We start from the raw sequence: 24,235 nt of genomic DNA, 5'->3' as shown, positions 1-24,235 counted from the left end.
TTTTTCTTTTCTTTTTAGAAGCCCAAATACAGGGGCTGGGAAGATGGCTGAGCCAGTAGAGTATTTGTATCTAAAGCTGAGTTGTGACCCCAGCACCCATGCAGAAAGCTTGGAGCAGTGATGTATGCCTGTAACCAAGCAGCTGAGCAGACAGAGACAGCTAAGTGGCTAACTCAGCACAGGTGCATTGGTGAACCACAGGTTCAATGGGAGAGCTTGTCTTTAAAGAAATAAGGTGGAGAGTGGTAAAGGATGAGCCTGATGTTGACCTCAGGCCCTACATGCATGCTCACACACACATACATCCACACACACGTGTACACACACATGAGTGCATACACTCATAAATCACACACATATACCATGGGTGTGCGTGTGTGTGTGTGTGTGTGTGTGTGTACATATGCATATGCACAGAAAGAAGCCCAATGCATAGGATGTAATTGGGATATAAGTATTACCTATATTTTTAGATCTGAACACGGGGAGACCAAATATGAGAGACGAAGGAGGAAAGTCGGGTCTTAAAAGAAATCCAAGTATTTTTATGAGCATTGTAAGTGATTGCTGAGGTGGTGTATGGGATTAGTGAGGAGGAGCTTACTTATTAAATTTAGAATTCAGGTTCAAATCAAATCATCTGCCTAAAGAATATTGTACAAGCCAATGCCTCTAAAGCAGAGTGTTTAAGTAAGATGATGCCCATGAATGACATAGTAGAAACCCATCTTCAATGGCCCATTCAAAAAAAGTTGCAAAGGCAAACTTTGTGATCTGAGTGTGGGAGCCAGGGTTCCTGCCTGAAGATGCAGCATCGATTCTGGGAAGCTTGAAACCTGGGGAGCCCTGGTTTAACACTTCAGGAGAGCAGACATGTTTTTCTCTGGCTGTTGTTTCTCAAGTTACTTAAATGAAACCCATTGGCTATTGATTTGTATATATGTTGAGATTACAATAAAATACAATGGACCAATTTCCCCTTGGCATTGTATACCACTTGGGAGTAACAAATCCTGTGCTGTTGGGTTTGAGAAGATATTCAGAGATCTGGATTGCAGCTGACGTATTTTTAAGACAATGATCTACAAAGAGGGGCATAACCCTGAATGTGAGCACAGCGCTCACCAGGCCAACAGCAATTGCTGCTTCCAGTGCTAATGCTTCCAACTTTCAGAACCTGTCCCACAGCAAGCTGCTCACCAAAATATTCACGTTTCTACTTACAATGGCACTTACATTCTTTTGATTTGTTTGTCCCCCTGTGGCAGATCCTAGCTACTCTATCTCTTTAATCTAATTTGTGCTATGACATCAAGCTTTAATTTTATCATTATTATTTTTACTTCTTTTTAGACACCCATGGTGTGCCAGACACTGGTTAAAATAAGAGGGATACATTCCCTGTTGTCTCTGGCTGGGCTCACACTTTTAAAGAGCTAAGACAAGGAACATACCCAGTAATTGGCAATAGGTAGTCTTTATTTTGCCCCCCTCTTCCTTCCTTTTCTCCTTTTGAAGCAACCTCCTCTCTCTGAACAAGCTTAAGAAGTTCTCTGGATCAAAGCTGTCAGAAACCAGGAGGGTTTGGAACAAGTGTCAGAGTAGGCAAAGGACCTTCAGAACTGAAGCTCTGTTCCTTGCCTGCCTGGGAGCTGCCTGGGCTGCATTCCTGCCTGCCTCACCTGGGAGGGCTTGGACTCTCCAGCTTTTGACTGCCTCTGGCTTCCCTACCTAGGTGAACTTAGCGTGCACCTTCTGCACACTCTCTCTAGAACCAAGAATCCTGTAAACCTAAGGTCCCAGAGCTAAGGCTTTTTCAAGGTATCTGACTGATTTGCAGCAACAGCCTCTGGAAGTTTAATGCCGTATTACCCCAGTGGTTCCTGGCAGTGGCACACCCAGTATGCCTCTCCTATACACCCTCTGGGATCTTTGTCTTTTTCTGTGGTCACCTGGGGGGAACTCTGGAGCTTGGGGAAGCTTTAGGGTTGGCTCAGTTAGTGCCTGAAGGCAAGTGTGCCAAGAGCAAGCCCACTCACCCCTTTTCCTCTTTCTACCCCATCTTTCTTTGGATTTCCCCTTGTGCCCGCCCTAAGGCTAAGAGTGGTTCCCTGCAGCGCTCGGTAGGTTAGGCATCAGGTGCTCAACCCAGCTGTGGAGTCTCCCTCATCTAGAAGGCACCTGCACCACAGAAGCTTTAGAGTTGTGAAAACAGTTGCATGGAGGGGTGCATGGGAGCCCAAGGTGGTGAGGCTGTTCGCTCAGAGGAGCTGGATGAGGAGCCCTGGGGTCTGAAGGGTGCCCTAACCCAGAGAATAGGAGGAGGGACCGGAGGAGAGATGAGGGAGGAGGAAAGGGGATGAGGGAGGGGCACTCGAGCAGCTGCTGTGGGAGACTAGGCGCAAGGTGGCTCCCCGCGGCCCGGCACCCCGCGGCTCCCGGGGACGCACCAGGCAGCCAATGGATGCGCAGAGGTGTACAGCAGATGGCGTCCGACTGCGCCGTTTCTTCCTCCTCCTCCTCGTCCTCCTCTTCCTCCAGCTTCAGTGCTGAGCAGCCAGAGTCGTCGCCGGGTTGCCAGACGCTGGAATGGGTGGTCTCCCGACACACACCACCATCTTCACCGGGGAAGCTCGGGGCTTGGCAGCTCCCAGAGGCTGCAACTGCAGCTCGGGCGAGGCTGGTGAGTGAGGCTGCTCTGTGCCCCTAGCTGGCCGGGACTGATGCCGCGGGTTCTTTTGGCTGGCTAGCCGGGATGGAAGACACAGCTGCCCCGACTAGGGGGGCGCCTTCCGCACAGACTTTCCTAGCCATGTAGCCTCCCTTTTCCCTTCTTCCAGGCAGACGCGGGAACTTGGAACCTAAACCTTTGGCTCTAGGTTGCAGGAAGGGTTGGCTGCCAGGGTGCAGCATGCTTAGACCCTCTAAACCAGAGGGCAGGCGGGAAGACTGCATGCAATTTGGGCTTGGGTCTCAGGCAACTGGACTGAGAGAGCTTAAAGCTCCAGCTTGCTTTGTGGGGAACGGATGAGGAGAGCCCTGGGGTTCCCCATCCTGTGCAGGGAGCCCTGGTGCTTTTGGATCCCAGCGCAGGGAGTTCTGTGGGCTTTTTAAACTGGTCCACTGAAGGGGTCCCCTTTGGGTATCCCGAACTGTGAAATCTGCGCATGGGTGCCCAGGGACCAGAGAGGATACCTGAGCAAGCCAAGAAGTTTTGCGGGCGTCCTCTGATTTATCAGTACAAAGATAAAAGGCCACAGCAACAGTTTACATGTTCATGATCCCTGTGGGGCGAGGGGGTCCTGGGGGAGAGCGGAGCCCATAGGTCGTACATGACGCCGCATTGCTTTTTGAGAGAAAAACCATGTCAGCCTGGGAGGCAAGGAGGAGGAGAGGCATGCTTTCCCCACCTCTCCCACCTTGCATCTTGCACGTTCTATGTACTGTTAAAGTTATTCGAAAGGGGAAATGAAACCTCAGTTCTCCGGGTCACCATACATTGATTACATTGAGTCTTGAAGTTGGAAAGCTTGGAGTGAATGTGGTGTGAGTGTGTGTGTGTGTGTGTGTGTGTGTGTGCGTGTGTGTGTGTAAGAGACAGAGTAGAGCCAGGGACTGCTTACTGCCTTCTGCCTTCTGATTCAGCACACGCACACACACACACACACACACACACACACACACACACACACACACATTTATAGAGGCAGGTATGCCAGCTAATGGTACATTTTTCTTTGGAATTCTTAAAGAGTGAGCTGAGCATCCTTTACGAACGCTTGTGATCCAGTTCTGTTCAGTGAGTGGAGTTGCAGCGATATTAGGAGACTTTGGCACTCTGTAGAAAGCACCAAGATTCCTGGTGCTCTTTTTAATGATGGGCGGTCGTTAGAAGTTGGTTACTTCCCTCCTTCAGGTGCATTTAAGCTGTTGTATGTGGTCTTCTTATAGAAAGCATCTGCCAGGTGTTTTCTCAACACATCTTGAGTGTTTATTATTATCAGAAGGGTAATCCACTCAGGCTGGGGTCACACCAACAAAGCTGTGGTGTGTACTTGTGTACATGTGTGCACGTGCATTGTGTATATCTGGAGTTTCCTTTGCCAGGCTTTCTTTGGGTGTCCAAGACATCGTATCTCTTCTGGCATCTCAGAAAGCAATCTGGGATTGCTGGGTAGTTGGGATGAGATGTTTTACAAGGAAGCCCCATGCCCAAAATCTTGACAATACTCAGTTTAGGTTTTCTGGGAGCCATTTAAGGATTCTACTAACCAAATCAAGAAGTCCAGTGAGTGCATGCTGTGTTCTTTGTGGGTTAAAGGTTACATAAAGTTTCTGTCTTGAGGCTTTCCTATGATGCACTTCTGTTTCTAAAACTCATGCTAACAAACACCTTCTTTGAAAATGTGACAAGTTCCTTGTTGTGTCTCTGGGGTAGATGAACAGCAGGAGGGAGAGGAGCCCTCTAGATTGCTTTCTGTGTTTCCTGGCCAATGTGTACTTTGCTCCTACTTGCTGGAACCTGAGGACTGGAAACTCTTTCATGCAAGTTTAAGTGACAAAGAATTATAAAGATGATTTTTTTCTGGTCATGTGGCAGCTTACACATATTCTTCTAAAGAATTGTGAGGGTAACTGTTGGTTTAGAAAATGTGGAGAAGTCTTGCATGATTTCACAGACAGGTCCAGAGCCGTAAATACCTGCAGACCTTTCAGGGTTCTGAAGACCTCACAAGGGCTTAGAGATGTGATCTCCTGGAGACTGTCACCTGCTATTTAAAATATATTCTAAATAGGTCTATTGTGGGGTTGAAAGCACAATGAACTCACATAATATTTACCTCAATATTTAAATTGATACTTGAAAAAATGATGTTTGCAATATTTCTTAGTCTGTCTCCATTGTTTTTTCATCCAATTTGTTGCTTGTTAAAACTTGAAAGGCTAGACAGATAGGAAATAATTACCGAGCATAAGAGCCATGTAAACACAGACTGCTGTTTTGAGGACTGGCATTAATAAGTTGGTGACTAGATGTGCAATTCTGCTCTCTGCTGAGCTTGCCTTTCAAGAGTAAGAGAAAGATGGAAGGAAAATGATACTATTAAAATGTTCTACTTTAGAAAGGATGTTGAGAACTTTGTCTACTTGTTGCCAGTTCTACTTATGAAGGAATAATTCTTTTTTATTATATCTATAAAATGAAGTTTGTCTTTAAACCATTGACTGAACAGACAGAATGAAAAGCTAGGATAGAAGTTAATGGAAGAGGAGTGTCTGAACAATTTTCGGTCTGTCAACCCATTCTAATTGTACTTCAGAAGTTGAAGCTAGAGTAATACAATTCTTTTATAGAAAAACAATCTTGCCCAAACTGTAATTTGGATGTTCTGCACACCTTTGTAAAGATTAGGCATTAATGTAATAACTTTGATTGAAAGGCTTGAATAGAATTATGGAGAATAGTTGACTGGTTCTATTCAGTTAACAGTCAAAATGACAAATGATACGATATATTAAGTGAATGATTAAGATCAACAGATTAAAGAATTCTAAGTAGTGTCAACTATACCAGTTGGTGTGGGGAGAAAAGAACAGCACAATTAGCAACCAAGCTCCAGAGGCACCTTGCAGACAAAGCACAGAGGACTCAGCCTTGAACAACAGAAGGGCATCACACTATCCGAAACTACTTGTATGACCATTATATTCTAGAGTTCTGAGGATGACTTTACCATAGTCTTTTTGTTTTTACAAGGTGGTATTTCCCAGTGTATAACTTTAAAAGACAGCCATAATCACTTTAGCACCAGGAAGCTTCCTAGCTATACCATGAGCCCTTAATTTAGAGTTCTTAACAGGATTAATATCTAAGTGATAATTAACACATCAAACTTGTGAATGTGGGAGGACTTTTAGGTCTGATTTAATTCTACAAGTTACTATCATGAGTCTGATTAGAATCTGTGGGTTAGCACACTTCAGGTCACTGGCATTGTTGCCCCAGGTTAAACATTTTTATCTTTACATTTTCCCATTTCAAACTTCTCCACAGAAATTACTTTTGCTGATTTTTATCCCATAGGAGAACAGCCATGGCTAACAATATGGCCAATGGTTCACAATAATCCATTGGAGAATTCTTTTAAAATTATTTTTTGACAATTACACACACACACACATTGAGTTTTCACTCACTATCATGCTCGTTTATATTTTTCTCTTGCCTACTAACATGTTTCTTCTTCCTGGAAAAATCACTCTACTTTGGTATCTTTGTTTTTGACCCACTGAGTTCTAGTTGGGGTTGCATTCCTGACCATAAACCCAGAATTACTACTGGAAATTATAAAGTTTGCCACTGGCTATACCATGGAAGAATGTGTCACCCCCTCTCTCAACACCCATTAATTGTCCATAGTCTCTCAGGAATGAATAGGACTTAATGCATTAATCTCAACCCATCTCTTATCCACGATGGAATAATGATGGATCCGATCTTACATGCATGTTGTGCTGGCAATCGCATTTGGTGTGAGTACTTGAGTGCTATGCCTGTCCTATCTTGGAGATACTCCCACATCATTCCTCCCCAGTCTGTAACTCTCACATTCTTTCAGTCTTGTATTCTGTGATGTTCTTTGAGCCTCAGAAAAGTGATATAGATGTCCTGTTTCCAGCTGGTGTTTTAAAAGGAGCATGCCATAGCTACTAGATCAAGTATTCCATTTGAAGAGGGAAGCAGAGGATTAGTGAAATTTGGCTACTTCCTATTCTTTGGTGAAATTTTAGAGCCTACACTAGAGGTGCTGCAGATTACATTTCACTGTTGGCAAAAACTTGTGGCTACTGCAAAAGGTGGAGGGTTGAACTCAGATTCAGCTTGTCAAATAAGCAATCAGCAATGATGCATATAAGAACTAGTGCATTTCAATATGAGAATTTACAACAGACCTGGATAAAATACAGTGTGTTTTGCAGCATCTCAAAATCATAATAGCTTTTGGTTACCCAGTGTTTGCAATTAGATTTGAAAGGAACAACTTTTGACTGTGATGCAGACATCTGTAGTATTCTTTTTTTGTAGGTTAAAAAAAAGGTCCTCATAAGGAAACAGTGTAACTCTTGGCCTAGAGGAGGGAACCCATGAGTTCATATACAATGCTTCCCTTATGCAACAAAAGGCTATCAGCACCAAAGGAGAAGGCGTCTTGTAGCAAGGACTACAATGCTTGCTTTTGATTTTGCCTCTCTAGGCATATTTTAATTCTGAGCCCCTTGTAATTAAATATGCTGCAGCTAAAAACAGAATCCCAAGTAACTAACACACAACTAATTCCTTAATGCCTTGACTGCGAAAAAGCTCTTTGCTATGTTCCACTTGCCTGCTGGAAGGCTGGCTGCAGACTGGTGCCCCGGCGTTATGTTACTGAACAGTTCATTACTTTTGGAAGGATCACAACGTGGAGAAGAATGCTACACTTCATAGCAGTCATGCACAATTGCTTTGGTCTTGGTCTGTAGTTTTGTAGTAATGCATATTTTAATTTTGTCTTCCTTCAGATGGTATTTTTAAAAGCACACCATGTAGTAGGCATCAGTGAAGTGTTTTAATTATAGCAAGGCCAAAGCTTTCAGTAATGTCTTTTTGAGTTTGCTTCTGAATGCTCCTCTATTGATTTCTATCTTTTGTGCTTATGTTAGGCATATTTGGGGTGATCTGGCCACTGTGATTGATACAGCCTGTAAGGATATATAAATATCAAAGTATTTCTGCACTCATAGGAAAATGGGTCCAGTAAAGGTCTCTTGGGAACTCCACTACTCTGGTGTCCTGTAGGTGGCTCCCCTAACTTTCCTTAGATGGTCTTTATTCAGCTACCAGGAGCATCACCCCCTTCAGGCTATTGCATCTTCTGGCTGATTTGTACCTGAGTGCTAGCAGCTGTAATGTTTTAATATTATCTCTGAATGTTCTCAGCCATGACAAGGACAAGAATAAATGCAACCATTGGCACCATATGTAGTTGAATTTAATATCTGTTTGCATTTATATTATAGTGTTTTGCCTATAACATTTATATCTATTTAAACACGTGAGTGCTGATCGCCTCAAGGTATTGAAACCCCTTTTAGCTGAGTTATCAATTCATATAAAGCCACTGTACTTTCAACTTGATTTGTTTCTCTAAAGAAACAAAGGATGCTTAAACATGCAGTAAGAATACTTGTAGTCAGGGCAGAGCCAAATTTCTAATCAAGGTCATCTGCTGCAGGGATGGATCATCTCCCTCACAGCTGTTTCAGACCCTTCATCAAAATTATGTATACAGAAGGAATTTGACAGGATTTTTTTTCAGGGAAAGGTAGTTATTTTTTTCCTTGCCTCCTTCATTTCTGTTCTTTAGAATTAAACTAAATTTATTTCATATTGACTTCCATTCATTCTGAAGTTTTGCTTTACATAAACTCTCATATTATTTAAACTGTAATTTCTCCTGACCAACAACACAAAGATAATGTTGATGCCCTCAAAGATTCTTTGAGGAAAATTCCTTGATATTTTCTTCTGGATTTCTTTTTATATTTTTAACATTCATTTATTTGTGTGTGTGTATGTGTGTGTGTGTGTGTGTCTATAAAAGAGATAGCTGGATGATAGACAGATAGATAAATAGATTGATTTTAAATAAGCATATATTCCCATGTGTGTGAAGGTCAGAGAGAACAGCTTGTAGGAGTCAGTTTTCTCCCTTCTCCATGTAAATTCAAGAGGTTTAACTCAGGTTCTCAGGCTTGGTAGCAAATCACCTTTACCTACTTAGCCATTTTTCTGGCCCTCTTCTGGATTTCTTCTGACTAAACTTAAACACTGTTAGATGGGCCCTGAAAAGTAGAAAGGCAACTGGTATAGAAATGTAACATTCTAGGTCCTACACCAGTTTGAACTCCTGCCAGTGCTTAACTTCCTGTCACTTGGCCTGTTCTATCAGGATACCCACAAGACTCACACCTATCCAAGGCCCGGACACTTTTTCTCTCCTCCTCCTCTCTCAGCAGTTATCCAAATTCTACCCATGACTCAAAACCCAGCCGTAATTATGTTTTCACTGACATTTCTCTGATTAGGCTAGTTCATAAAGTTCTCTCTCTGCCCAAAGCAACTCAGGGGGTAAAATCTAAATTTATTGTTTGATTAAATCTGTTTCCTCATTAGCATCTATTGGTGGAGTTCTGATGGCAAAAGCTTTGAATGGGAAAGGGGCAGCAGTCTCTACTGAGAACTTTGGAAAATGCTGTGGAACAGACAGGGACAGGGGCCTGGGTGACAACAGCCATCACAGGACATATTAGAAGAGGCCCAACAATACACAGATGGACAAAGGCAGTGGCTGCCCATCATCAGTGACTCTGACATGCTGCACTCGGACTGAGTGCACGAGAACCACTGCATCTAACCCTATCAACTATATCAAAGCTCTGGAAACATATTCAGTATCAGTTTTCATATTAGGATGCTGGGACTGCGGGAACTTTGGCACTTTTTTACCACCTTTCCTGGGGGAGGCATGAAAACGAAACAAAACAGGCAAGCAAACCATCTGTTCATCCAAGATAGGCCACTGGCCCAGTTGACTAAAGAAACAATTCTGCTCAGGTCTACCTTAGTGAACCAGTTAGTTTGTCAGGGTTACTTCCAGGAGAATGGGCACCTTAAAAATAACTGCATCACTGAAAGGTCCACTCCATAACTGGTGACACATATAAACTACACACCTGACTTTTAGGCAGGTTGGCAGGTAAAGCCTCACCCCCCCCCCCGCCCGTGACTGTTTAATGCATATAACTTTAGGGAGGGGCCTTGTGGGTTTTGTAACTTTTAGGAGCTTCCAGAGACTTGTGAGTTTTGTTGACTTCCTGAGCCGTATAAATTTCCTTTACTTCCTTAATCTTTCTTTCAATGATTTTTTGAGACAGGGTCTCTTTGTAGCTTTGGAGCCTGTCCTGGAACTAGCTCTGTAGACTAGGCTGGCTTTGAACTCACAGAGGTTCACTTGTCTCTGCCTCCTGAGTGCTGGGATTAAAATCATGTGACTCCTCTGCCTGGCTACTTCCTGAATCTTAAAGAATCCCCCTGGTGGCATGAGGGTGGGAGTGGGGAATGGTGTCAGCTCCTTGGGGATGGCTACTCAATAGGCACCTTGTTGAAGGCCAAAGAAGTTGCAACACTATTTTTTTCTTAATTGGCTTCACAAGGAACCATTACGAGTTTCAGGAAACCCAGACCTGGAAAGTCCCACCACATTCATGTTCCTTTTCATTAATGACTTATTAAGACAGAACTGTTTGACCAGCTGTGTGGAGCCTTAGCTTTGAAATTAGGATAGAGAAGGAAAAGGAGTTATAAGTCTTCAGATGTGAATAAGGGTGAACGGCAGCCCGGTGGTGGCAGCATGGGCCTTTAATCCTGTCACTAGTGAGCCAGAGGCTGGTGGATCTCTGTGAGTTTGTGGCCAACTAACCAGGGAAACCTTGTCATGAAAATCCAGAGGAGGGAAAAAAGGGAATGGCAGTGATCTTGGTCATTCCTGGGATTGGCTTGAGAGAACTGGGCCCCTTTCTGCATCCATATGTACTCATTGAAGGTGTCTGTGGTCCTAGAAGATGACTCCACTGAGAAGAGAGGAGATAGCTATTCTTGTGTTAAGAATTGCGAGAAATCATAATGCGGCTTTATTTTTTAAGTATTATTTATTTGGGTGTATGTGTGTATGTCTGCCTGCACATGCATGCCGGTCTCTACAAAGGCCAAAAAGGGGCATCACATCAGATGTCCTGAAGGTGGAGTTAGACTCTATTGTGAGTCGCCTTATGTAAGGGCTAGGAACTGAACTTTGGTCTTATGCAAGAAGCCCATCTCTACAGCCCAAAATAATATTTTTAAGTATTTTTTCTTAGACTTATAAGATGGCTCCATAGCTAAAAGTACTGGCAGCAAAAGCCTGGCAGCCTGAGTTTGATTCACAGAACCCACAATGAATGGCAAGAACTGATTAATAAAAGTCATTTTCTTTCCTGCACACACATGTTATGCAAAGCATATGTATACCTACATTCACACAACACAAACACACACACACATAATCTAAAGGAATAATGACAAAATGAAAATTATTTAAAATTTTCAAATTATCTCTTTATTGAAAAGATTTTACTGGGTGAGCAGTGGATTTTTAGACATGGAGTTTTGTGGAGTTGTATAATAAACCCATGTCCCATACTTATGTCTTTTAACATTTTGCACAGAAATATAGCAATTGGAATATGACCAGTTTCCCTCTTTGCTTCTGACAGAATCATATATAAAGAAGTGCAAAAGAGTTGGAGTTGCAAAGAGATTTTTACTCATTCCAGGAGTGAACATTTTCATATTCAGGCCTGTCTGAAAATGTGATAGGTTGTCTCAAGGAAATGTGAGTTCTCTATCTTTGTAGATATTCAAGAAGAGGACAAACAACTATATTACAGAATATTGTGCAGAGAGAGTGCATGCAATGATGGTTTTCTGTGTGCACCCTATGTTCCAGAATGTTGCTACACATGGATTAGTTTAAAAAATCCTCCTTAAAAAGTTTTGAGGGGGCTGGGTATAGGCTCCATTGCTGAAGTTCTTGTCTCAGAGCATGAGAATCTGAGTTCAGCTCTCCAGAATCCAGATAAAACCCTGGGCATGGGAATTTGTTTTTGCAGTATCATACTGAGCATGTGGACACAGGAAAATCCCTGGTGTAGACCTTATGAGACCCAGCCACACTTGAGAGAGAGAAAGAGAGAGAGTATGCCTATAATCCACACTCATAACAACCTCAGTCTTCCATTTGCTTTTGACTACCAGATTGGGTTCTAAATCATATACTCTCAGTCTCTATATATGTTTGACAAGTTTACCCTACACGTCTTGGGAGAGACTTAGATACTAATGATATTGCCCAGTCTGTGTATTGCTTGAGGAGCTACTTGAGTTCAAATCTCTAGCATCTATGGAAAAAGTCCCATCTTTGTACATATATGGAGCACTAGCGCTGTGGAAGTGAAGACAAGAGGATCCCTGAAGCTCACTGACTAGGCAGCTTTGCTCATTGAGTGAGCTGGTTGAGAAAGAAATCTGACATGTGACATGAGTACATACACATATTCACTCACAAACCCTTCCATCCCGCCTCGCAGAGGCACATTTGGTTCCTCAACCTGTAAGATGAGAAGATTCCCATGTTGTCATCTGTAAAAGGCTAAATACCACATGTCTCACACTGGTGAAGATATCTGTTTGGCTCCCAGTTGACAAGTATTCATGTACATTGCAAAGTCACCAAATCACTTTGTCTTCTGTCTCCTGGCCCAGCAATCCCCATTTCTTTTGTCTTTTTCATTTTATATTTCCATGGATTTTTCTAGTATTTATGTGTAGTCCACCATATAGGGAGCAGACTTTATTCAGTATCTGTCCATTTTCAGGGAGCACTTGAAAATAAATGACAAACTTTAAGATGAGACTAAATGAATCATCCAGTATACACCTGGTATGCTTCATTTGGCACTCTTTTCCTGTATCCTTGTTATGATGACTGCAGCCAAAAGTGACATGTGACCCACTGGAATGATAGTTCTGGTCAAATTCTAGTAATTGTTTGGTAAGATTGATTTATTTCCTGACAGGTTGCATTTTTCTAAGAGAGCTGAAGGGCTTTGCTCAAGTTGAATTTCTGACAGGAATTCTGGACTGTGACATCATTCATTTGAAAAATCAGAGTTTATCAGTCGTCTCATTGTGAGGGACATATATAGATTCTTGAGTTCCCTTTGTGACTGCAACATCTCCTGAGCTGAACACTCTAGTGTGAAACTTCAATAATCTCAAGTCACTTTTGGTGGGGCATGAGGGGGGATGTCCTTCTGTGTATATATGTTTTTCTTATTGGTTGATGAACAAAACACTGGTTGGCCAGTAGCCTGGCAGGAAGAATAGGCAGGGCTACGAGATGAGGAGAATTCTGGGGAGAGGAGGCAGAGAGGGAAATGCCATGCTCCCGAAGGAGTAACATGCCAGAAGACGGGTAAATGACAGTCTTGTGGCAATACATAGTTTAATAGAAGTGGGTTAGTAATTAAGAGAGAGATGGCCAGTAAGAAGTCTAAGCCATTGGTCAAACAGTTTATAAATATAAGTCTTTGTGTGTTTATGTGGGGCTGAAGGGCTGTGGGACTAGGTAGAAAAGAGACTCTGGTTACAGGGTCACACTGTGCAGGTAGTTTAAACCTACTTTAGTTGCCCCTTAAAAGAAGATACTGAGAAAAAGTTTAAAACTTCATTGTAAAGAAATTCCTTGTGGAGACACTGTCTAAGGATGGGTCATCTAATAGCATGTGAACGCTTAGTAGATAATGCATTTGGAGCATGGATGTGGTAGACTTGAAGGATAATACCCATGGATATAGTCTAAAACCTGTTTTAGACTTTTCTTGAAAAGAAAAAAAAAAGAAATTTGCATATTGCAATACAAGCTAGTGTAAGTGTAAGATGTGTTTTAAACTATATGAATAAATTCAAAGGTAACTTGATGAATATCTGCTGTGCCCATAGCATGGGATGGATAAAATCAAGTATAAAGTACCAGCCTCAATATATAGAAATTCATGGATTGGAGATATATTCATCTTATTTTCCTGGCAAATTAAATCACCTTTCCGTATGCCTGTCGTCTCTCCTTATTTGCATGCTCATCCACCTTGGAGAAGTAATGCCCAACAGTCACCTGTAGAGGCTGGAGAGATGGTTCAGTGGTTAAGAGTGTTTGTTGCTCTTGTAGAAGACCTGAGTTCTGACCCCAGCACCCATGTCAGGTAGTTCACAACCACCTGTAACTCCAGCTTCTGAAGATCTGACACCCTCTTCTGCCCACTGTGGGCATCTACTTCTCTGACTTGGTCAACTGTGTTGACTCCATTTAGTGACTTATAACAGATCAACTGGACCAAAATAAGTTTGTAATTTGCTAAATAAAGTAAGAAATGTGGACTTTTTCAACATGGGGGCTTCATATCCATGTGAACTGAGTTATAAACACATCCATAATTAAAACTATACTAAGAGTAAAGGACCTTTTTACCCAGTTATACTTTATAATCCTAAACTGTATGCAGGGTGAAGCTGTATTAAAAACTCACCTAAGGGTAATTTTTGAGGATGTGGTCCAGTGGTACATCAATTGCCAATTATTCCTGTGGACTTGGGTTTGATTCCTAGCTGTATGTATTCATGCACACACACACACACACACACACACACACACACACACACACACACACACTTTTGTGTGAGGGTGAGAAGGCATTGTCTAATGAAGAATATAGAGCTAGTGAATGCCTGGCCAACTGCTTAGTATCTGTAAGCAAAAGAAATCAGTGAAAAACTGTGGGGTGGTGTAAGCTGTAGAACTGGCTGTGGAATGTGCCCTTATCATGGCAGAGCTCAGCTTTGAGAGACTGAGATAATGTTTTCCAGTCCATTTGGTTCTTCAAAGAAAGTTTAGTATATGCTTCTATACTGCTTGCCTATAGGACCATGCACCATTTTTATGCAGCTGGGTTGCACAATGATATCCTGCAATTTACCAGAGACTTAAGTAATTTTCATGGAGTTTTGTATGAATACGAGGCAAAAAGAAAAGGATGCTTCAGAGAAAAAGTTGCTTGTACTGCTTTATTAATGAAGAGACCTCGTATGCAAAGGAAGATGGTTAGATGCCTCTCTGTTTGTTTCCGTCATAATTTTCTCAATGTTTCCTTTTGATCCTGACTATAGCCTATACACACTATTCTCTAACACTCACTGACACTACTCCTCTTCCCTTTGAAATCACATCGCATATAACATTTTGAAGTTGACAATGTGCAAAACTTACTTTGGGGTTGTTAGAAACAGCAACATGCTGCAGGCTTATCCTTGTTTACTGGTCTATGAAAAGCAGTACAGCATTCCATTCTCAAACCCTGTGCTTTATAAGCTAGTGGTGTTCACAGTCTAAAAGCAATGAGTCCCAAATCCTTATAATCTACGGTAAACAGTTCTGTGTTGGTGTTTGCCAGTGTGTGGAAGGGATGGAATTATCTGTTTGTTTGGCAATACATTTGGCAAGCATGCTTGCTTGGTAAATTGTGACAAGATGAAGGAACCTGAAATAGCAAGGCAGTCATTCAGCCCCAACAAAATGAGAGCTGGGGTGCTCAAAATAACACTTATACCATGAAGCCATTCAGAAGTACAAATATGAGAATAGAATATAGGAGGGTGTGTCTGCCCACCCGTACACACACACACACACACACACACACACACACACACCTGAATGACAGGAATGCACATACATTCAGGGTGAGTAATAAAGGCAAAAATCATTCCTACCTTTTAGTATCATATGTGTCCGCAAATAGTATTTTGTTGAAGCCAATGGGAGAAATGTCTAGGAGTGGAGAGGAAGAAAGCATACTTCTACAGAGACTTAAGTAATTGCCAAGGTTGGAGAAACCTCTGTAACCTTATTAGAGTATGTATTTTGTATGATTAAGAGAAACTTTATGGATAAGATTGTGTTTATTATCTGTTGCTATGATAGTATACCTCACAGAAAGGAAACCCAGGGCGAATGATTTATTTTGGATTGCAGTTCTATAAGGGATATGTAGTCCATCAAAGTGGAGAATGCATGGCAGCAGGAGCATAGTGATTACATTTCTTCCACATTGCACAGGAGGTAGAGAGAGTGAAAACAGGAAGTGGGACAAGGCTTAAACAACCTCAAAGGCTACCTCCAGTGACATACTTCCTCAAAGCTGTCCCTCCTCAAAATTCCATAAGCTCTCCGAACAGCAGAGAAAAGTTTCTCTTAATCATATAAAATACATACTCTAATAAGGTTCCAGAGGTTTCTCCAACCTTGGCAATTACTTGGTCTTTCCTGTACAAAACAGGGTCTTTTTTCCTGAACCCTTTTTGCAGTTACAGCTTTGTTGTCTAGCTTGTACAACTAGCATATCAGCATCTCCATTTTAAATGTAAACTTAAAGTTACTTGGTCTGGTCTGGATTAGAGCTGAAATACACTTTGCCAAACTCATTCCCAGTTGTCAAAGTCAGTGGATGTTTTCCAGTCAGCACTTATGATGAAGATGGATACAGGCAATTAAAGGCCCTGGAGAGGTGGTGACTCAATGGGTAATGTTCCAGCCATGCAAGCTTCAGGACCCAAGTTCCATTCCCAGAGACCACAATAAAGCTAAGCATGGAAATGCACTTCTTCAGACCTAGTGCTAGGGAGATGGAGATGAGAGGATTCCTGGGCCTACTGGACAGCTAGTCTGCTTGATTTGGTGAGCTCTGTGTTAGCATGAAACCCTGTCCCAAAAGTGAAGGTAAAGAGTGATTAAGAAAGACAGCCAGCACTAACTTCTAACCTCCACATGTACACACACACACACACACACACACACACATACACACACAGACACACACAGACACACACACGCACATACACACACACAGAGACACACACACACAGACACACACACACACACACACACACACTCACACACCTTACTACATACACTAAAGGAGCCATGTATAAGCTGGCAAGGTCCTTATCATCCTGCCATTTTGATTCTCTATTCTGAAGCTTGCAATTTAATTACTGAAGAGTCAGACAAGAAAAATGAGTAAATTTCTCACTGTGTAAACTGGAAGAGAATGAAATGCAGTACACTTTGTCAAAAAAGAATAACTGAAAACTCATGTTGAAGGTGGAATGTATTGCCTATTCTGAATGCATAAGACACAAGTACATCAAAAGCAAATTAATCCTGATTTATTAACAAACTACCAATGTTTTGTGGCACACAGCCTTTTATCTATGTAGGGGAGAACTGCAAGGACACAGACGTCATCCTCTTCCAAGAGAACTTTGCAGCCAGTGAGCTAAAGGGGTGGAGGCTTAGAGAAGTGTAACGATGAGGCTGCTCTCCGGCACAGGTGCCCTCCAGTGTGTTGATCTGGAGTGCGGAGAGAGTGAAGGGTATGCTTGTGGAATATTCTGGTCAACAACATTGCCAACAAAATCTTCCTTCCAGAACACCTGAAATCGGCTTTTAACGCTTCTCCATTCATTTGGTGGTATTGTTGCCAAGTGGGCGGGTCCATCTGCTTCCTTTACCTTGCCTTCCTGCTCAGCATTCACCACTAGCTTCTTGCTCTTCAAACTATCCCTCAAAGCCCAGAGCTCCAGAATGTTTTTGGTCTTCTGTTTCTTCCCTTATTTTCCTCCTGCAGACCTGGGGCAGCCTCACTCTTCACAGAAACAATCACTGTGTGTTTCTCCTTCCTGTGGCTCAGGGCAGACATTTGCATCTCTTTTACTCTGTCTCATTCCCCAATTCTAGAGGAGGAAGAAGCATGCCCACACCACTTACTCCCTGCCTCATAGACTGACTCTGCCTTCCTGTCCAGTAAGTCTATCCTAATCCATTGCATTCTTCACAGGAATTTACACCTAACACAGTAAAGCTGGGGATTTATAGTTACATGATGAGTGTTTTGGTCTGCCTGTAGTATGTTTTAAAAGAACCTCTATTAACTATCTAATAATTGCTGCTGGGGTTTCTCAGTGAAGTTTTAGATCCATGTTTCACACTCTGGGTTTATTCCAGATTTACTCTGCTGCCCTCTATTTTCTCTTCTCTCTCTCCCTCTTCCCCTTCCCTCTCCTCCCAGTCTTCTCTATGTTTCTTTCATTTCCCTTGTTGCTCTTTTTCTTTTTCTCTTTTACCTCCTGTATAGCCAAAACTAACCTGGAACTCACGATCCTCCTGTCTCTGTCTGTCTCCCAGTGCCGAGAATGCAGGCATAGGCCTCCACGCTTTGTTCTAGAATTTCTTCGCTGCCACCTTTTTCATTTAGTCCGAAACTGTCAATTTAAGGAAATTAAACAGCTAGGAGAGGTTGAAGCAGAGCAATGTTAAACAAGTTCTTCATAAAGAGAAAAGACACTGCAATGCCTTTGTAACTGCTAAGAGCAGGCATTTACTGAGCACTTTCCCTGAGTCCTGAAGCAGTTTAGGGTAAAGGAGGACTCTGAGTACCTAGATCATCTGCCAGGAGTTTTATATGGAGAAAAAAAGAGACCACAGCAGCTCATTTTTCAAAAGAAACTCAGGACATTCAAACCATTCCCAAAGTGCCCTTCAAATCCAACAAGTCAAGCAAAGCCACAGTTAATGATACACTTGTTTTCATCAGAGCTGGCATTAAGTAAAATTTATAACACATTCGAGTTTACATTAGAGTTTCATTGTGTGCTACGTGCACGCTTGAGGACACTGAATTCCCATTGTGTGATTTCTACATTATTATTATTTCTTTGGGGGACAACTTATATTTCATTAAGTGCATACCAGAGTTTCCTGGAAACCTGTTTGTCTTGTGATATGTTACTGAATGTGTGCATCATATGTATTTTTAATGACAAGTCCTCAATCAGAAAAGCAACTCATAATTATAATTTATAATATTTTTCCTTTGGAAAACATTCAATTTATTACACTTATTTATTTATGGGAAGGGGAAAATGAGTGCATGCCATGTCATGCATATGTAGTTCAGAGGACAATTTGTGACAGTGAGTTTACTCTTTTTACCATGTGGATCCTGAGATTAAAGTCATGCTTCTACCAGTTAAAGCAGAAAGTGCTGTCGGCACCCAATGAGTCACCTCAGATGCCCTCATAATCCAATGTATGACCCAATATTTAGATCGTAAAAAACTGTGTTTATTAATGAATGACATCAATACAAGTTTTGTTCTAGTGTAAATGCCCTGTTCTTTCTGGAGACCACAAACCTTGCATTGTATTTGGACACTTTCCATGGTGCTAAGCCTATTATACATCTACTAGGAGCGAATTTAAGCACCTAAGTGAAGTGCAGCATTTATGTATTTATATATGGAATCTTAGAGACTCCACTGAATATGTGCTAATCTCTTTTTGATAACTTAGAATACCTTTAGAAAGTTGGAACATTCCCAGAAACGTGAAGAAAATCAATTACTGTTGAATAAGAATATACATTCTGTTCATTAAAAATGTCTGTGATTGTAGACATATAATAGATGGCTTTTTTCAAAAACTATACCAGGATCAGAAAATTAGACTCATTCAGTCAACAGAAAATTTATAGAAGAAAGCGAACACACTAGTTATTGACGTGATGAGACTGACCCTACGGAATTGGTGTCAAGTTTGTTAATAAGGCCATGTGTTTAGAGTACAATGGAATTATAGAAGAAAAAGGGGGCCTGCTCTGAATCTTGGCAAAATAATGTCAAGGCCAGAAATGAAGGAGTGGGTTAGTAAAGGGTGTGAACTATCTACCATGAGTGTGTGTGTCTGTCTCTCTTTGTCTGCTTTGTTTTGCTGGAACAGAACTGGGAAATTCGATGGAAGTTGTCATGTAGGATATCTCTTTTCTATACTCTCAGGAGAAATTATGTGTTCTCATGAGACAGAAGAGAGAACCCATTCCCATAAACATTTTCAATGTGGATATTAACCAATTCACAACCTCAACACATTTCTTTGGGCTCTCTTTCCCAACATTTCTGCTTGAGGCTTAAGTTTCAAACATGATTGTTTGGAAGGAACGGAAACTTTTAACGGGTAGCAACTTCAGTACATTTAGATTATTATAACAAAATAGTTCTTGTATGTGAATCCTAGCCTGGAATGTGTACATGTGTATATAAAGATGTGTGGAAATATGGGTAAAATAGAAGAAGAACAAGAGAAAGTAAAAGTGGCTGTTCATGGTGCACACCTTTAATTCCAACACTTGGGAGGCAGAGGCAGGTGGATCTCTGAGGTTGAGGCCAGACCGGTCTACAGAATGTGTTCCAGAACAGCTCAAGCTACACAGAGTAACCCTGTCTGGAAAAAACAAACAACAAAAAGCTAAACAAACAATCCCCCCCCAAAAAAAGAAAAAGAAAAAAGAAAGGACTGATGAAACGTGTGGGTGTGAAAAGCAATATTTAAAAATTACTATTGTGTCTGAGTACGTAGCTCCATTTGTAGAGTACTTTCATATCATATATGAAGCTTAAGGTTTGATCTAGCAGTGAATAAGCCAGTCATATTGGTGTATGCCTATAATCCCAGCACTTGGGAGATGGAAGCAGAAAGGTCAGGAGGTTAAGATCCTTTTCAACTACATATTGAGTTCTTATCTCAAAATATTAAGCCAATAAATAAAAATAAAATCAATGTATTATTTCTTGTGAATGACTTAAAATATGCCTGTATCACAGGATTAATAGCTTAAATGGTATAAATAGATTAAAATATCTCATTATAAAACATGCATATATCTTTGCTCTTGCCATAATTTCCTAAAGAATGCTGGATAATGACTGAACTTGTTACCTTTCCATTGCTATTCTTGTTAGCTTTAATTTAGTTGCCAACTTGACATAACCTAGAGTCATCTGGAAGGAAAATCTTGATTGAGGGATTGCCTAGGTTAGACTGACATGTAGACATGCCTGAGGGATTCTCGTGATTGATGATTGATGTTTCAGGGTCCAGCCTGAAACTGGACCAGTGTAGATGGTGCTATCTCTAGGCAGGTGTATAAGAAAGCTAGCTATGCATGATACTGTAAGAGAAAGCAAACAGTATTATTCCCTGGTTTCTGCTTCAAGCTCCCCCTTGAATTCTTGCCTTGACTTCCCTCAGTGATGGCCTGTGTCCTGGAATAAAAGTCAAATAAACCTTTCCCTCCTCTAAATTGCTTTTGGTTAGAGTGTTATATCATAGAAACAAAAAGACACTACATCAATTTCATTATGTATTGTACAACATCTAGAGACACTTTGAATATATATGGGGGTAAGATGAATGGGTTACATTCAATCACTATATAATTTTATGTAAAGTATTACAACTATATTGGATTTTGGTATCTTCAGTGTCTTGGGATTAGTCTCCCATACATACAGATGGATGCTTTTACTTATTTATCAGTTTATTTGGTGACTTGTTAAGTGTCCAGCTCCTTCCTGATAGTTCTCATTGGCCTCTGTCTACTTCTGGCACTTGGTTGCACATAGAGCCCCTGCCTTCCACTCCAGCTCTCTGATCTCCCTCATGACACCATCATTTGTGTTCTCTAGATGCTTTACACTGGCCTTCCTCCAGTGCCCCATCCCTGGGCTCTATTCTTGCTATCCCTATGTCCCCGCCTCTCTTCTTTTCTGGAAAGCAACCACTATCCTTTCATTCTAAGACTAGTCTGTTTTGCTTTAATGTATAACCTTCATGATGCCAGAGCTTGTTAATGAAAATTCTCAAGTATTATGGTAAAAGTAGGTAGTCCTCCCAAGTAAATAAATACTACTAACTGGCAAAATAAAATGTGAAAATCCAACACAAGGTTCTGTGGGTTTATCTCAGCTGTTAGAATGCATGAAGCCTGGGTTACGCTCAAATCTCTACATAAAGCAAATGTGGTGTTGCACATATTTAATCATAGAAAGGAGGCAGAGACAGAGGACTTGAAGATGATCCTGGGCTTCAAAAGAAATTTGAGGCTTAATATTTTGAGAAAAGAATTCAGCCACAATAGTAATTTTTAAATGTTGCTTTTCACACCCACACATTTCATGAGTCTTTCTTTTTCTTTATTTTTTATGGGGGTTGTTTGTTTAGTCTTTTTTTTAACAAATCAATTAATGAATGATGGCATGCCATTTATGGGTCTCTGTGAATGGGCTCTTTATTAGTCCTCTATGGTGCATGGAAGCAAAAACTTTAACTAGAATTTCCTTGAGAGAACCCATTGAGTATAAAGTACTGATGGTGAAAGTGTTAGGTGTATGCTTATAAGACCCAGAGATGCAGAGGGCTGCAATTTGTGTTACAGTTTGCAAAGTGGATCTTCTTGTTAGAAACACTCAACAGATGCAGTGTGACACTTTAAGCCTTTACTCTAGTTTGCTTTCCTTGCATTTTACAGAAAGTAATGTCATTCGGAAATCGTATTTCCAGTTGCATACTAAACTCTTTCACGCAAAACAAAAATAATCAAATGGAGATTTTAGAAGTAACAATTTTTAGCACAGATTCCTCATGAGATCCATAACCATCTTCCTACTGGGGCTGCCTTTTTATTCCTTCCAATATCTGTGTTAGTACCATGGTTTCTATATTGCTGAAATGGCTGACACAGTTTTTTTTAGACATAAGATATTAAAGGGCTTAGGTCATTGAAAAGACAATATTTATTTCTTAGACACCTGTGTTGGCTGGTATTATGTCAACTTGACAAAATCTAGACATAACTGGGAAGTGGGAATCTTAATTGAGAAGATGCCTCTATAAAATTGGCTGCTAGGTAAGTCTGTGGGGGCACTGTTTTGATTAATGATTGATGTGAGAGGTCTCAGCCTACTATGGGTGGAGCCCCACTGAACAGGTAGTTATATGGGTTATATGAAAAGGCTGAGTGGGCCATGGGGAGCAAGCTAGGATGCTGCTTTCCTCCATGGCCTCTGCTTCATTTCTTGGCTCCACGGTTCCTGTCTTGAGTACCTGTACTGACTTCCCTCAGTGATGGAATGTTGCCAGAGAGCTATTAGCTGAAATATACCCTTTCCTCCCAAGTTGCTTTTGGTCATGATGTTTATCACAGCAATAGAGCACCTATTTAATATAGGTGGATTCTTTGTTTTGGTGTTTTGTAGACTGTATGAAAGGAAGAAATTCTAAAACAAAAATAACCTCCAAGGACTTGAGCAATTGATTCTTTCAGGGAGGAAATATTATGATAATAAGAATTACAAATTAATTGTAATAAATAAAGCTTAATAATTTAGTAAATATCTACTATCAATAAATTTTATTTAGTAAATATATTTTAAATATTGTCTTTTATATCTGGTAGTACTTAGTTATAGGCTTGACAGACATTATAAGCAAGGCACTTTTTATTGTGTAAAGTTGTAATGAAATATTTCATGGTAATGAAATATTTGTTAATGTTCCCATTGGTAGTACTGTGAAGTCCAATTTACAGGCAAGTTACAGTCACATCTACTAACTCTGAGCATGCATAAAATATGCCAGATACAGTATTTTAAGCTACACATCTAAGAGGCTGAATAAGTATATTTCTTCTAATTTCTTTCCACTTGTGTGCCAATCTTGGCTTCCACAACTCCATCCGTTCCAAATGCAGCAAGTGTGATCTCCATTACTGGAAGGTTAACTTCAAATATTCCTCCTACTTTGTTCTTTAATTTTAGATTTTCTGGGGCTTGGAAGATGGCTCCATAGGTAAAGTGCTGGCTGCACAAGCCTGATGACCAGAATTTAATCTCCATCACCGTGTATAGAGCTAGGCATGGTGGCATTTGTCTGTAATGCCAGCACTGGGGTGGTAGAGATAGGAGGGTCCTGGGGACCTGCTGGTCTAGACAAATTGTTAGCTGAAGAACTGTTCCTTCATCTATTTAGAGAACTTTCAGGAGTCAGGCTAGCCTCTGTCCTGCCTTTGGCTTCTGGCTGTAAGGATATAGTGATATGTAGGGTTTGGCGATACTTACCATGTCTGAAGTCCCCAGAAGGAAAATGGATGAGGCTCTGGGAAGTCTAATTGTTCCCATCTCTCCATACTTAGAAACTCAGACTGCCCTGAGTTTAAAAGACCAGTTTGTAAACTGAATAATCAAATGTTTTCAGATTCTCCTGGATCCCCTTGGGATACAATCAGTTCAGCAGAGGGACTTGGGATTGGGGATAAAGATTCTAAAATCTCAGTCAAGAAATTAAATAAAATTGGATGATGCCATCTCAGTGTTTCATAACCCTTACTGTGTATCTCCTAGGAGCCTGCTTTCTTGCTCCTTAAAGAGGGATTACAGCGTTCAGCTTGTCTAGCTTTTATTAAGCTTCAATAGGATAGATTAGCCCAGTGACCAGTCAGAAAGTGTGGTGCTTTTCCCTTGGTGAGTTCCTGCTCCTTTACAGCTTAGAAATCCAAAAATGTAACTGGAGTAGATACACTGGACCTAATGAAATCAGAAAACCAACCGGAGGCTGTAATTCAAAGTATTAACCATACATTCACACTGAGG

General features: G+C 41.1%; 1 protein-coding gene across 2 annotated transcripts in view; it reads left to right on the top strand.

Moving 5' to 3' along the window:
* The first annotated feature begins 2,426 nt into the window (after positions 1-2,426).
* The window catches only part of Thsd7b (thrombospondin type 1 domain containing 7B), an 866,887-nt gene continuing 845,078 nt past the window's right edge, over positions 2,427-24,235 (top strand). For both annotated transcript variants that reach the window (XM_040738481.1, XM_040738480.1), the window contains exon 1: positions 2,427-2,683. The gene's annotated coding sequence lies outside the window, so the exon portion shown is untranslated. The remainder of the gene's footprint in view (positions 2,684-24,235) is intronic.

The sequence above is a fragment of the Mesocricetus auratus genome, unplaced genomic scaffold (genome assembly GCF_017639785.1).
Source record: "Mesocricetus auratus isolate SY011 unplaced genomic scaffold, BCM_Maur_2.0 Super-Scaffold_100676, whole genome shotgun sequence".
NCBI classification, from domain to species: domain Eukaryota; kingdom Metazoa; phylum Chordata; class Mammalia; order Rodentia; family Cricetidae; genus Mesocricetus; species Mesocricetus auratus.
This window is presented reverse-complemented; position numbering and strand designations above follow the sequence as displayed.